At 41.5% G+C, this 14,386-nt stretch overlaps 1 protein-coding gene across 10 annotated transcripts in view; it reads right to left on the reverse strand.

Annotated features, from left to right (window-relative positions):
• The window catches only part of FUT10 (fucosyltransferase 10), a 100,223-nt gene that overhangs the window by 19,036 nt on the left and 66,801 nt on the right, over positions 1–14,386 (reverse strand). The gene's annotated exons all lie outside the window — the stretch shown is intronic.

The raw sequence follows: 14,386 nt of genomic DNA on the forward strand, positions 1-14,386 counted from the left end.
GGTCTACCTGGTAAGATTAGAATACAGAGGAGTCTGAGGCTATGAATAAGAAGCATGTGGTCAGGCACGGTGGCTCACGCCTGTAATCCCAGCACTTTAGGAGGCCAAGGCAGATGGATCACTTGAGGTCAGGAGTTCAAGACCAGCCTTGCCAACATGGTGAAACCCTGTCTCTACTAAAAATACAAAAATTAGCTGGGCGTGGTGGCACATTGCCTGTAATCCCAGCTACCTGGGAAGCTGAGGCAGGAGAATCACTTGAACCCGGGAGGCGAAGATTGAGCCACTGCACTCCAGCCTGGGTGACAGAGCAAGTGTGTGCTCTGGGTGACAGAGCAAGAGTGGGTGTGTGTGAGTGTATATACACATACATATACATACACACACATACACACATACATACACACACACATACACACATATGAAGCATGTTACAGTGTCACTGCAAAGTGCCTGGCAATCAGTCACAAGGTTTTCACCCCAGAAACTACTCAGGGAGAGGATCACCAAAGAGGGGGACTATCGTTTCTCATTTTATGAAAAAGGAAACAGGAGTCATGTCTGGCCAGGTTCTAAAGGAGAATTTATTCCACTGCCTCCTGCAATGGGCTTTTCTTCCTGAAAGTGTTACCTACAAGAAAATAGGAGAAATAAAGAGATGAAGATAGTCCTTTAAAAAGAAAAGAGCAAGAGAAAGGAAGCCAAAAAAGGAAAGCAACCAGGTCAGCAGGTTGATTAATTGCAAAAAAAAAAGTGAAACCGTGCAAAAGTAGCCAGAAGAAATATAGAGGATAGATTTTTTTAATCCAAAATGATCGATTTCAGCAAAGTGCAGTTAATCAATCTTAGTCAAAATGGTAGACAAGAGGCTTTTAAAGACGAAAGAGCTGATAATAGCACTATGTTACAGACCACTGCAAAATGGACAGGAATTAACAAGCGCATCGAGAAATAAAGAAGGCCTAACAGGATTACAAGTATGAGTGACCCTAGCATCCACAGGATTAATTGAAAAACCTCTGAAACATGATGATGTGCAGACAGAAGTGATGGATGTGGTAAGCGATTGTTTCCTGACTGCATGGGTGGAGATCCAATCAGGAAGAACTTATTTCAATAACTGAGAAAGAAGAACTAAGACAATAACACAATAGGTAATATACAATTTCTGAAGTATTCTTGACATGGATAATTTTGTAGACCCTTGAGTTTTTTAAAAATAAATATAAGGAAATGGGAAAAAATTCATCTTGCAATACCCACTGGAAAAGAAAATACCAAATATATATTTACGCCAAAATAAAACTTTATCAACATTTTCTGGCAGAGCTCATACAAATTAATTATTTAATGCCAGTGTACACTCCCACAAATAAAGATAAACTGTTCAGTGCCAACACTACATCAATGAGAAATCAATTAATCAAGAAAGGCTTTTAAACAAAGATCAGATAAGATTATGTCACAGGACATATACTAAGCACAGAGAAATTGCTGAAGAAAGTGCCTCTGTTTTGATAACAGGCTTTTATTCTCAATCTTCGGCAATGACGTACTAACGTAAAAATGGGCTTGTCCTTGTTTATTGGTATTTGCTATATTTGACCTTAGGCTTCAAAAAGAACACTCACCCATATACCTGAAATCTAATGGTGTACAGAGTTGGATGGCTGGCAAAGGTTAATAATCATTAAGACAGAGGATATGAAAGAGATATGAAAGGATATGAAAGAGAATGTGAGAAGAAAGGCAACTGATTGCATTGAAGTACAACAGTTGCTGCTCAAAAAGGGTCTAAGCTGGTCGAGTGGCCAATGATAGGAACCAGAACCTATAAAATTGAGTTAGAACACAAAGTTGCCGCCTAAGGCATAACAGAGAATCAAGGCCATTTACCTGGGAGAGAAAGTACTAGAATCCAGTCCACAGGAATCAGAAGCAGGAATTCAAGGTATGAGATGAGAGAGAGATTAAAGAGGATATGATTAAAACAAAAGTGGGTCCAGAATTAACTGGGGGGATCAGGCACAGGGGATTTGAGTGAGTGACCCAAACACCAGTCACTGTCTGCTGCCACCTGCTAGGTGGCACATGGAAGATTCTTAACCTGGCTCAGCATGGGTGCACCTCAGCAAAAATACCAGATGCAGAGCTGGGAAGCAGAAAGACACAAAGCCTGCCTCGGGTGCTTCAGAGAATGGACAGGGCTCAAGTCCCATCTCTGCTGGTCTACTTCAAGAAAGACGAGAAAAAGCTGAAGGCAGCTGTGTCTAGACTCTTGTGGCCACTATGTAGATCCACTCAGGCTGTGTTGCTAATAGGAACAGGACCCCAAAGCTGCACTAGGTATAATGAGCCTGTCATTCATGACAACTAGGAGATGCAGGCTTACAGGCTCACTCATAGCTGTGCTGATATGAGAATCTCCATGTGGGAAGGAAGGGGAGAAGAGGCTGAGATCCCTCTTGCATACAATCTATAGTGGCCAAAAATGCCTGCAGAATCTATTCATACGCATGCATGAAGAAGCAACAGGCCATTTTAAAAATGAAAATGAGAAGGTCTCCTGCATTCATCTGAATTATGTTTAGTCTGCAGGGGTGCAGCTGCCTTTAATAGTGGTAGATGCTTCTGAATAGAGAGGAAAGTTAAAGGGACCTAGCGTTCCAGAAATATTTCCCATGTTTGCTATCTATAAAAGCATTTCCCGGTAACTTCCCTGAGATACATCCACACAAAACACAACCACACATGCGTGTGCATGTGTGCAATCATGCTAATATAGGTTTTCTGTAAGATTGTCAGATGCTTTCAAACTAAACTTCTCTGGAGAAGATTAAAAATAGGTCATTTTGGCAGGGCACAATGGCTCACACCTATAATCCCAGCACTTTGGGAGGCCGAGGCAGGCAGATTACTTGAGGTCAGGAGTTCGAGACCAGCCTGGCCAACATGGTGAAACTTCATCTCTACTAAAAATACAAAAATTAGCCAGGCATGGTGGCACATGGTAGTAGTAATCCCAGCTACTTGGGAGGCTGAGGCAGAAGAATTGCATGAACTGGAGAGGCAGAGGTTGCAGTGAGCTGAGATCACGTCACTATACTTCAGCCTGGGCGACAGAGTGAGATTCTGTCTCAAAAATTAAAAAATAAATAAATAAATAAAAACACGTCATTTTGCCCTGCAAGCACCTCTCCTAAGCCTAGAGCTTCAGATGGTAAGTGCTGAAGAATACTGAAATCAGAACCATGACCAACCTGGCCAGGCATGGTGGCTCACACCTGTAATCCCAGCACGTTGTGGGGCTGAGGTGTGTGGATCACCTGAGGTCAGGAGTTCAAGATCAGCCTGGCCAACATGGTGAAACCCTGTTTCTACTAAAAATTCAAAAATTAGCTGGGCGTGGTGGTGCATGCCTATAATACCAGCTACTCGACGCTGAGAAGGAGAATCACTTGAACTTGGGAGGCAGAGGTTTCAGCGACCCGAGATTGCACCACTGCATTCCCACCTGGGTGACAGAGTGAGACTCTGTCTCAAAAACAAAACAAACAAAACAAAAAAAGAACCATGACCAACCTAAACTACTTCACTGGGGATATCATGACCTAGAACATAAGTATCAATATTGAACAATTTCTAAATGGTATTAGATGTGGCTCATAAAAAAACTGAGTTATTTAGCTCCCCCCAACTCCAGCACAATGCCTACTGTAACAAGAGTTGGAACTGGAGTCTATAGAGAAATGAAAATCAATTAACCTATGGTATATCCACAAAAATGTGACTAACGTATGTGCAATTGGCTCACTAGTTTTCTAGTCATGTTCACTGCTCTTACATTTAACAACTTCAGATTCAAACTTTCATTCCTCTGGGTTATTTTGTGTTTACTGAATTCTGACAAACCTATTCGTTTCTTTAAACAACAGCTAAATAGATCTTTTGCACTAATGTGCACTGTAAAGGGAATTGCAACTTGGAATACAAATGGAATAAAATGAATGCTGGCAAAGGGTGGCAGATTGCTGACTATGGAGACTGGATCTGAAACAGCAGAGGAGCCTGAGAGTGACATACTTTATGGGACGTGTTTATGTGCCCCTCTCCTTCTGCAGGAGCATGGCCTCTTCTTTCATTACTCCCACACAAACTGGTGAAAACAGAAGGCAACATACATTATTAACCTCACTTTACTAACAAAGCGTGAATCACTCATCTAGAGCTGAAAACCCCGGGTGGGGACAAGAACGTCAGACCAGCAAATAGGAAAGGACCAGAGGGATGACGGGCCCTGCTGCAATGTTGATTCCATGACATTCTTGGTACTTGCAATTACACCCACAGAAATGTTAGCCAGCTTTAGCACACTAATGATGTGGAAAGCCCAGCCTGCCTTAATTTGGAAAAGAGAAGTGCTCCTGCAGAATGCTCTCCAAAGGTAATCTGTTTTAAAAAATAATCTCTACCATAAAACTGTTGTGTCCTTTTGGGAGACTGAGGCAGGAGGATTGCTTGAGCCCAGGAGTTCAAGGCCAACCTGGGTAACATAGTGAGACCCTGTCCATAAGTAAAAAATCAGCTGGATGTGATGGTGCACACCTATAGTCCCAGATATTCAGGAGGCTGAGGTAGGAGGATCGCTTGAGCCCAAGAAGTTGAGGCTGCAGTGCACCGTGATCATGCCACTGCACTCCAGCCTGGGTGACAGAGCAAGATCTTGTCTCAAAAAAATACAAATAAAATAAAATAAAAATTACCATCATTTTCTGCCAAAGGTGGTGATTCTTCATGGGGACTGGCATGAGGTAAAAAGGGGGAAAGAGAGGACTCTCCCTTGCTTGCTAACTGACCCTCACCTAATCCCTCAAACCTTCCCATCCATCCACTCAGGACCCCCACAAGTGAACCACTCATTTCCTCTTCTTCTTTGGAGTAAGGGTGGAAGTTCACTCATATCCTGTTCCAAGTCTTGCCCCTCTTTACCCACAATGTCCAGACTGACTCCAGATCACATAAGGACCTGCCACTTAGCAACACTGCCCCAGATCTGAGTAGCCCCTTAATCTTTCACATGCTGAACCAACACTGTAAGCCAGCAGATAAAGTTGTTTTTCACATCCATATTTTTCCTGGAATGATTTCAAATATACCAATGCAAAATTCTTATAAGAAACAAAACATGATATACATGAAAGGTTTTGCTCTTAAAAATTAAAAAAAAAAAATCTTCACCATAATGGGTCAATGCGCCAGTGCTCATGTAAACCCATCTCTAAAGCACAGAATTTAAAGCAGAGACCTCCTTTCCAGTGGAGAAAAATTTCTTCCAGATACACCAATGTCCCCCAACACACCTGCCTTTGGGATTTAAAACACTAGCCTTATTAGTACAACAGTCTTTTGCCCAAGATTACAGTACTCTCAGCCAAACCCAGGTGCATAAAGAGCACAGAGTCAGCTTAGTAATTTTTTCTAAGAGGAGGCTGCATGAGTCATTGGCTTGTCAGTTGCTCAGCTCCATGTCCAAACTTCTATGCTATGCTCCTTATTGCATGGGACTGAAACCCTGAAAACTTCACTCCTCAGGCTCCCTGGACAACTGGCTTGCCAATAGGTGTTACAACTAGGAGCACTGTAGGAAGACTGAAGGTGGGAACGATACAGACAGGAGGCAGGGAAATACTGGATAGAAGAGGATGGGGTCCCTGGCGAGGGTTCTACCCTCAAGCCTGGACCCTTGGCCCTAAATGAGAAATTTACATCCCTGTTTTCCCGCCCAAATGTTGCCTTTTGGCCTGCTCCACCACCTATCCTGTGCCCATAAAAAACCCCAAACTCCACTGGCAAAGGAGCAGAGTGGCGCGGCAGAAAAGGAGAAGAGAAGGAGCATCTGAACATGGAGAGAAGAGGCAGCTGGACATCAGAGATTATAGTCAGAGAGGAGTTCAGCCGGGGATGATCGGAGAGGAGTTTGGCCAGGGACAGTCAGAGAGGAGTTTGGCCATCCCCAGCCAAACTCCAGGGGAAGATCATCTTCCCGCTCTATCCCCTTTCCAGCTCCCCATCCCACTGAGAGCCACTTCCACCACTCAATAAAATCTCCACATTCACCATCCTTCAAGTCCATTTGACGTCATTCCTCTTGGGCACTGGATAAGGACCTGAGTGTAGGTGCAAGAGGCTGTCAAACTGACTCTCCACTGAGCTGTTTAACACTTAGCCATCCACGGATGACAACTGCTAAAAGAGCACTGATTGTAACACATGCCCTCTCGGGCTTCAGAAGTCACAGGCAACCCCTAGACACTGCCGTGGGCTGGTATGCGGTTTGTTCCTGCTGGCGCCCAAAAGCACTTGCCCGGGCTCCTGCACCTGCTCACCTGCGTGCTCCCCTTCCTGCAAGGGGTTTGAGCATGGTGGCTGAGTAAACAAGCCACCCCTGTCGCAAGGCCCGCAAGGGGGTCACGGGAACTATCCTGTCTCAGAAGGAAGAGAGAAGGAACCTCTTCCGATTCTCATGTAGCAGAGCAAGTATTAGCACTCCTGACTGTGATAAGATCAGCTGTAGCATCAAGGAGTAGTGGCAGTGGTGACACGAGCTAAGCAGACAGTGGTGATAGCGATAGTAGCAGTGACAATAACCTGGGAGTGCTGGCTAGAGAGTTCTTGCCCGGTTAACTCACCCCCAACAGTAGAGCCTCAGAGACTCACTGGCCCACACTCTGGGCAATGCTACCCGTCCTGTGCCTCTCCAGTCGAAGCGTAGCAGGGATTTCCTGCAGTTATTCATTCTGTATAACCTTCTCTTTCTGTATTTTGCTCCACCAGCCCTTCAGTCCCTTTGTAACCAGTTCTTGTAATACATTCCCACTGTTTGAAATACCTAGAATAATTTGTTTTCCTATCAGAATATGATTAATACAGAGGTCCATTTCAAAAGCTTGGAACTTCCACCTGATCACAACTGATTATTCCAAGTTCTGCTGCAAGTTTTCTCTTGCTGTCTTGCTCCTTGATTTTTCTAAAAATACTATGTTTCTTGTTTCTATCCCCTTGTTACCACCATCCTAGGCTTCTATTTTCCCTTCTCTTCATCCATCTGGTGATAATGTAAAAGAAAAATGCAAGCCTTTTATTTGAGAAGGAAAAATATAATATCAGAAGATAAGACTCCTTTTAAGAAAGAAACCATCAAAATACTTGAAACCAAAAACACACTCCCCATTCAGGTACTGTGCTGTAAATTCCTTCTCTGAGCTAAGAATTAAAATATACAGAATACTGAGACCCAGGTAACCACAAAGAATAATCAGGTTGGGGTGAAGGTCTCCAGTAACACTGTTTGACTACATTCTAATTTTATCACAAATGACAAATCCTCTCCACTGGGTTCTTGACACCTAATTAAACAGAGATAAAGACTTTCTTCTTGCTAAAAGATTTTACTACAGAGTCTTTTACCCATCTGAAGGGAAAACTATGGCCAAAAGATGTTAAAGCTCATGAAACAATTGGCAAAATATGACTATTGTAGGAATAGCAATAGTTCATAAATTACAACTATTGGTAATCACCTCAGCTGTAACTAAACTTGCAGTGACCTGAGTTTTTTCTCATTTTCTGCTTTGGATTAAATCGCTTGTTTCACAAAACTCAAACAACTTCTAGTGTTTGAGATAACTATGAATAGTGCTACTTCCCTATTAGAACTCCCTAGAATAAGCTTAAAGTAAATTAAAGTACTTCTGACAACTTCAATATCCAAGCACAAAACAAAATTCAGTTTCTTTCAATAATAAGAAAAAGTGAGAATTAGGTGTTGGGAAGAGGAGAGGTTTTGGGAAGAGCATTGTCCAGAGTGTAGGTCCGTGGGTCTCTGAGGCTCTGCTGTTGTGAGTGAGTTAACCGGGCAAGAACTCTCTAGCCAGCACTCCCAAGTTATTGTCATTGCCACTATCGCTGTCACCACTGTCTGCCCAGCTCATGTCACCATTGCCGCTACTCCTTGATGCTACAGCTGATCTTATCACTGAAAACAGAGGAGGAGTAACAGTTTAAGGCACTGCCCTTCACTCAGGGAAACAGGGGCTGAGATGGCCTTAAGGGGTTGGCAAAGTCAGTTTGGAGTCCCAGAATGTTCTGCAGAACTCTGACATGAAACTTTCATGATGAGGCTACATAACTTGTAGAGGGTTTGTTGCTACCTCTTATTCTTAGTTATTAAAGGCCACATACAGATGTATCACACTCTGGTTAGTTGGTCAGTTACTAAAACTGGACTGACTGATTGATTGATTGATTGGGACAGGTTCTTCACTATGTTCCCCAGGCTGCTCTCAACCTCCTGAGCTCAAGTGATGCCTCCCACCTTGAGCTCCTAAAGTGCTTTCTACTGCAGTCAACATATCTGAAGACAGAAGACATTACTAACTGAGAGAAGCATAGGCATTTCTAAAAAGCAAGGTTTTACTGAGTTCTATTATTTGAAAAACATTAAGCTGAGAATTCTGGGACTTCAAAGATGAACAAAATAAGTCCCAAGGGATATTATGATTATGAATGTAAATGTTAAACCATTAGCCGATATTCAATCTAGACTAACAAAAATGCAAATGGCCATGGTGGGAGAAAGGAGTAATTATTTCTGACTGGTCAAAGAGTTTGGGGCTGAATTACTGATAAGTACACAGAAAACCCAGCAATTAAGAAAATTAAGACACAATTACCCAATTATTATTTTTTTGTTTTGTTTTTCAATTTTTCATCATCAACATTGTCAAGCTTAGAGAAAAGTTAACTGTACAGTACAATTAACATGGAACACCCACCATTCAGATTCAAAAATTATTAAAACTGTCATATTTTCATGTAACATGTTAACACTGTTTTTAAACACAGATGACTAGTCAAATCCCCCACCTCCTGCTGGGATCCACATTGAATCGTTTGTGTATTTCCAGTGATAGGGAACTCATTATCTCCTAATACATCAAAACAAATAATAACCACATTTTCTCTTACACTGAGCAAAAATCTGCCTTTCTTGCATTTCTAGCCATTTATTCTATTTCTGCTTTTTGGAAATACATGGTCAAGATCCTTTCCTCTTCCCAGGGAGAAGAGCAGAAAAAATAACTATTGAGTACTAGGCTTAGTACCTGAGTGACAAAATAATCTGTACAACAATCCCCTGTGACACAAATTTACCTATATAACAAACCTGCACATGTACCCCCAAACCTAAAATAAAAGTTAAAATTAAAAGATCTTTTCCTCCTTCCCTAAGCTCCCTTTCATAACACTGAAGATGATCTCAGATATAGATCTCATCTGTATTTTCTTCTCTTGTAAATTGAGTACAAAGAAAAAGATAAGGATGATGTGAGGAGGTAGGGTAGGGCCATGGGCCTTCTTATGTGCTGGCACTTTTTTCCACAAATTCTGATCTGCAATATTTTCATTTTCATTCAGTTTGAGATTTCTCAAATTTCAATTTTGCTATCTTTAAACCATGGGATGTTGTGAAGTATGTCTACTTTTCCAAAAGAAGGGCTTTTTCTAGTTTTGTTGTTGTTGTTGTTGTTGTTTCTATCTTATTTGCATTGTAGTTGGAGAACATAATCTGTATATTGCCAAAGTTTGAAATTTATTTAGATTTACCTTAATGCCAGCATATAGCCATTTTCTTTTCATGTTCCCTCAATACTTAAAAGGCTATGTATTCTGTACTGTGCCCTATACATGTCAATTAGTTCAAAGGTTTTAATCACATTTTCTATTCATTTCTGAAAACATGTACTTATTCTTTCAATTACTAGGAGAAGTGTGTTAAAATCTTACTGTACAATTATCCAATTATTAACTCAGGGCAAAAAAGAAAAGTAATCCTTGTGCTCTCTGGTTTACCTATGAATATTATTTACATAGTCATAATAATGTAAAGAGGGAATATTGATCCACCAAACATGATAATATAACTGTAAGTGGACGGGGGATATAGGAAGGATGAGTGTATATGTGTTGAACAGGAGAGGGTAAAAGAGTGATTCCTCATCTTCCAAGACAGGGAGTCAATGATAATGCTTAATAGCAAAACATCATGAAATACTAATATCAGCATGTTATTCAGAGATCTGATGATAACAACCAAGGGTCAGAAAAAACTATTGAAAGTAGTCATCTTTTATTTATTTATTTATTTTTGAGACGGAGTCTCACTCTATTGCCCAGGCTGGAATACAGAGGCGCAATCTCAGCTCACTGCAACCTCCCCTACTGGGTTCAAGCATTCCTCCCACCTCAGCCTCCCCAGTAACTGGGACTACAGACGTGCACCACCACGCCCGGCTAATTTTTGTATTTTTTGTAGAGACGGGGTTTCACCATGTTCGTCAGGCTGGTCTTGAACTCCTGACCTCAGGTGACCCGCCCATCTCGGCCTCCCAAAGTGCTGGGATTAGAGGCTTGAGCCACTGAGCCCAGCCTAAAAGTAGTAATCTGAGAAGATACCCATTTGCTATTGAAACGTGGAGCATATATAGCTTTGATAAAAATAAAAGTAAAGTGAACAAAAGATTATATGGGAAAAGTAAGTCTTCTTCCCCACACCCCAGCCATCTAGGTCCCTTCCCTTTATTAAAGTTCCCTTTGTTAAGTTCATTAAAAAAAAAAAAAAAAAAAAAAAAAAAGATGGTTGGGGGGGGGCCAGGCGTGGTGGCTCACGCCTGTAATCCCAGCACTTTGGGATACCAAGGCAGGCAGATCACCTGAGGCCAAGAGCTTGAGACCAGCCTGGCCAAGATGGTGAAACCCTGTCTCTACTAAAAACAGAAAAACTTCATTTCATGTAGTGGTACACTCCTGTAATCCCAGCTACTCGGGAAGCTGAGGCACGAGAATCACTTGAACCCAGAAGGCAGAGGTTGCAGTGAGGCAAGATCGCTCCACTGCACTCCAGCCTGGGTGACAAAGTGAAAATCTGTCTTCAAAAAATAAATAAATAAATAAAAATAAAATATAAAATAAATGGAGGGGTGGATAGACGGATGAAGTAAGGAATGCGGGATAAAGGAAGAAAGGAAAGGAGGGAGGGAAAGTATATCCAATTAAACTATGATATAATGCTTTCTTATACCTAGACTTTGTATTTATAATTAGTGAAAGAGCTCTTTTAAATTTACTTAAATGTAGATTTTTATTATTTATCACTCTTGTGAATACTTAGAAAAAATATAAGTTAAATTGGTTTAAGTATCAAAACTTCTTCAGAGTCTCTTTTGAATCACTTTTTGATCTTTGATGTCTGTGTATTTCTATACAATATTTTGCTTGTTAACATTAAGACCATAAGCAATACAGCATTGCTTAAAAGAGTGCTCTACTATTGTCTCTGAGATTTGCCTCCAAGCTACTGACATCGCCAAGTTTTAATGTTGATGCTTTCTTAATATTACCAAAGTTGTCAAAGAAAGTTTTCAGACACCAACTAGACTCATATTCTTTTTGTTCTGTTTTTTTGTTTTTGTTTTTTGAGTTGGAATCTCACTTTGTCACCCAAGCTGGAGTACAGTGGCACGATCTTGGCTCACTGCAACCTCTGCCTCCTGGGTTCAAGTGATTCTCCTGCCTCAGCCACCCGAGTAGCTGGGATTACAGGTGCATGGCACCATGCCCAGCTAATTTTTGTATTTTTACTAGAGACAGGGTTTCACTTTGTTGTCCAGGCAGCTGGTCTCAAACTCCTGACCTCAGGTGATCTGCCCACCTCAGCCTCCCAAAGTGCTGGGATTACAGGCATGAGCCACTACGCCTGGCCTAGACTCATATTCTTTTGTCAAATGGTCATTAAATGGTGTGTTGACGGAAGCATCAAAGGGCTGTAGTTGCCCCATCATTCCAGGTGGAAGAGCAACCCAGTTCATGTCCATGCAGGCATTCATACTACACCACTGCTGCTGCCCAGCTGACAAAGACAGGCAGGAGGCTATCAATTGCAAAATACATGTCGATTTCAGAGACATTCAAATTTAAAAAGAAAATAAATATTTTTATAATTAAGGAAAATCTTTTCACATACATGAAAACATATACACTGTTAGAAACCTGGTATTATCCGTGTAAGTACCATGGAAATACTTCAATATTGGTACATATAAAGCTACCCTATTTTCAAGAATGGTCACATGGTATTATTCTGTTGTGTATATGCAGTCAGTCCAATATTCTTCCAATTATTCCACTTTGTGGTGCAAAATGCAAATTATGAAAAGTGGGTTAAGGCCAGGCGCGGTGGCTCACCTGTAATCCCCGCATTTTGGGAGGCTGAGGCGGGTGAATCACTTGAGGTCAGGAGTTTGAGATCAGCCTGGCCAACATGGCAAAACCCTGTCTCTACTAAAAATACAAAAATAAGGCGGGTGTGGTGGCACACATCTGTAGTCCCAGCTACTCAGAGGCTGAGACACAAGAATCCCTTGAACCCAAGAGGCAGAGGTTCTGTGAGCCGAGATCACACCACCGCACTCCAGCCTAGGCGACAGAGCGAGATCCTGTCTCCAAAAAAAAAGAAAGAAAAAGAAAAATGGGTTAAGAAGCAGCTATTTTTCTAAGTTAGGTGCATTACATCCTAAGGCACTCAGTAATTGCTGATATCTTCAAAAGCAACTAGAATTTCAGAGCATATTGTCCATGTGTCTGCCCCAGACCCTTGGCTGGAGAGACATTTTACAGAAGTCAATACTGAATATAGCAATCAATCTCCAAATTAATTAAATCAAAGGTTTATCCTCTGAAACTAATGATCAAGATACCAACCGAAAGCTTTTTTTGAAAGCAAGCCTATCTACCAGGTAGATATGGAAACTGCCAAATCATTTTACTCCACTTAGCCTTTGGGATACATTTGACCTCAGTTAGAAGCTATGACCTGGAGAAATAAACTCTTTATTCTCAAAACCTGCAGTGTTCCACTCCATTTAATCTTCTTAGAGTATCTCTCTACCCAAGAGGGAAACAGCACAGAATAAAGCACTGTCCTCCAAACAGCAAAAAACTTGGTCCAGGATTTTTGGTCCACATTAAGAATCCCTAGTAATACAATGTATAAATTGTATTTTATATGCCCAGGTCTAATACTGTAAACAAATAAGATGCAATTCTCCTATGGCAGTCGAAAAAGAATGAGACAGTAAAAGCGTAAAGCAAAGGACATAAATATTTTCCAATAATTTTTCTTTTATTTAAATTATTAGCCAGACGCGGTGGCTCATGCCTGTAATCCTAGCACTTTGGGAGGTTAAGGCAGGAAGGTCACTTAAGCCCAGAAGTTTGAGATCAGCCTGGGCAACATAGGGAGACCCGTCTCTATAAATAATTTTTTAAAAATCAGCCAGGTGCGGTGGTGTGTACCTATAGTGCCAGCTACTCAGGAGGCTGTGGTGGAAGAACCACTTAAGCCCAGGAGGCAGAGGTTACAGTGAGCCGAGACAGCACCCCTGCACTCCAGCCCATGACAGAGTGAAACCGTGTCTCAAAAAAAAAAAACAAAAAAAACTGTTTTCATCAAATTTCTACTAATAATATATACTCAGTAACGAGAAATTTTATTGAGCTCAAATACATAAAAGAAGGAAAGCGGGTAGAAAGAAAGAAAAAAAGAGAAGAATCATCACCCATATTCCCAAAGAAAAGCAATGCTCATCATCAGGGTTTTTTTCCATATGTGTGCATGTTTGTATGGCGTGTGTGTGTGTGTGTGTGTATGAGAGACAGTGTGTGGACTGTGTGTGTATGGGACTAAGAAAATACTGATTTCAGCTCACTACTGATGAGTAGTGAAGTCTATCATTACTGATTAGTAGTGAAGTCACTACTGATATGTCCTGAGAAAAAGAAGTAATTGGCAGACTGTGGTGGCTCACACCTGTAATCCCAGTACTTTGGGAAGCCGAGGCAGGAGAATCACTTGAGGCCAGAAGTTCAAGACCAGCCTGGGCAACAGAGTGACACCCTGTCTCTACAAAAAAATTTTTGAAGTTAGCCAGGTGTGGCAGTGCCTGCCTGTAGTCCCAGCTACTAGGGAGAGAGTGTAAGGTGGGATGATGGCTTGAGCCCAAGAATTCACGGCTGCAGTGAGCTATGACTATACCATCACATTCCAGCCTGTGTGGGAGAGTGAGAGCCTGTCTTTTAAAAAATTTTTTTAATAAAAAATAAATTTATAGTGGGTTAATTTTATATTATTTATATCTAAAGTAAGACGAAATCTGTCCCAAAACACCCTATCCTGTAGAGACTACGGTTCAAAGAAGGAACAGAATGGACCCCAAAATAAGAGGTGAAAATCCCCACATACACTCTAGTCATGCCAAGGGCAGCCTGA

This window comes from Pongo abelii, chromosome 7, assembly GCF_028885655.2.
Source record: "Pongo abelii isolate AG06213 chromosome 7, NHGRI_mPonAbe1-v2.0_pri, whole genome shotgun sequence".
Classification (NCBI taxonomy): domain Eukaryota; kingdom Metazoa; phylum Chordata; class Mammalia; order Primates; family Hominidae; genus Pongo; species Pongo abelii.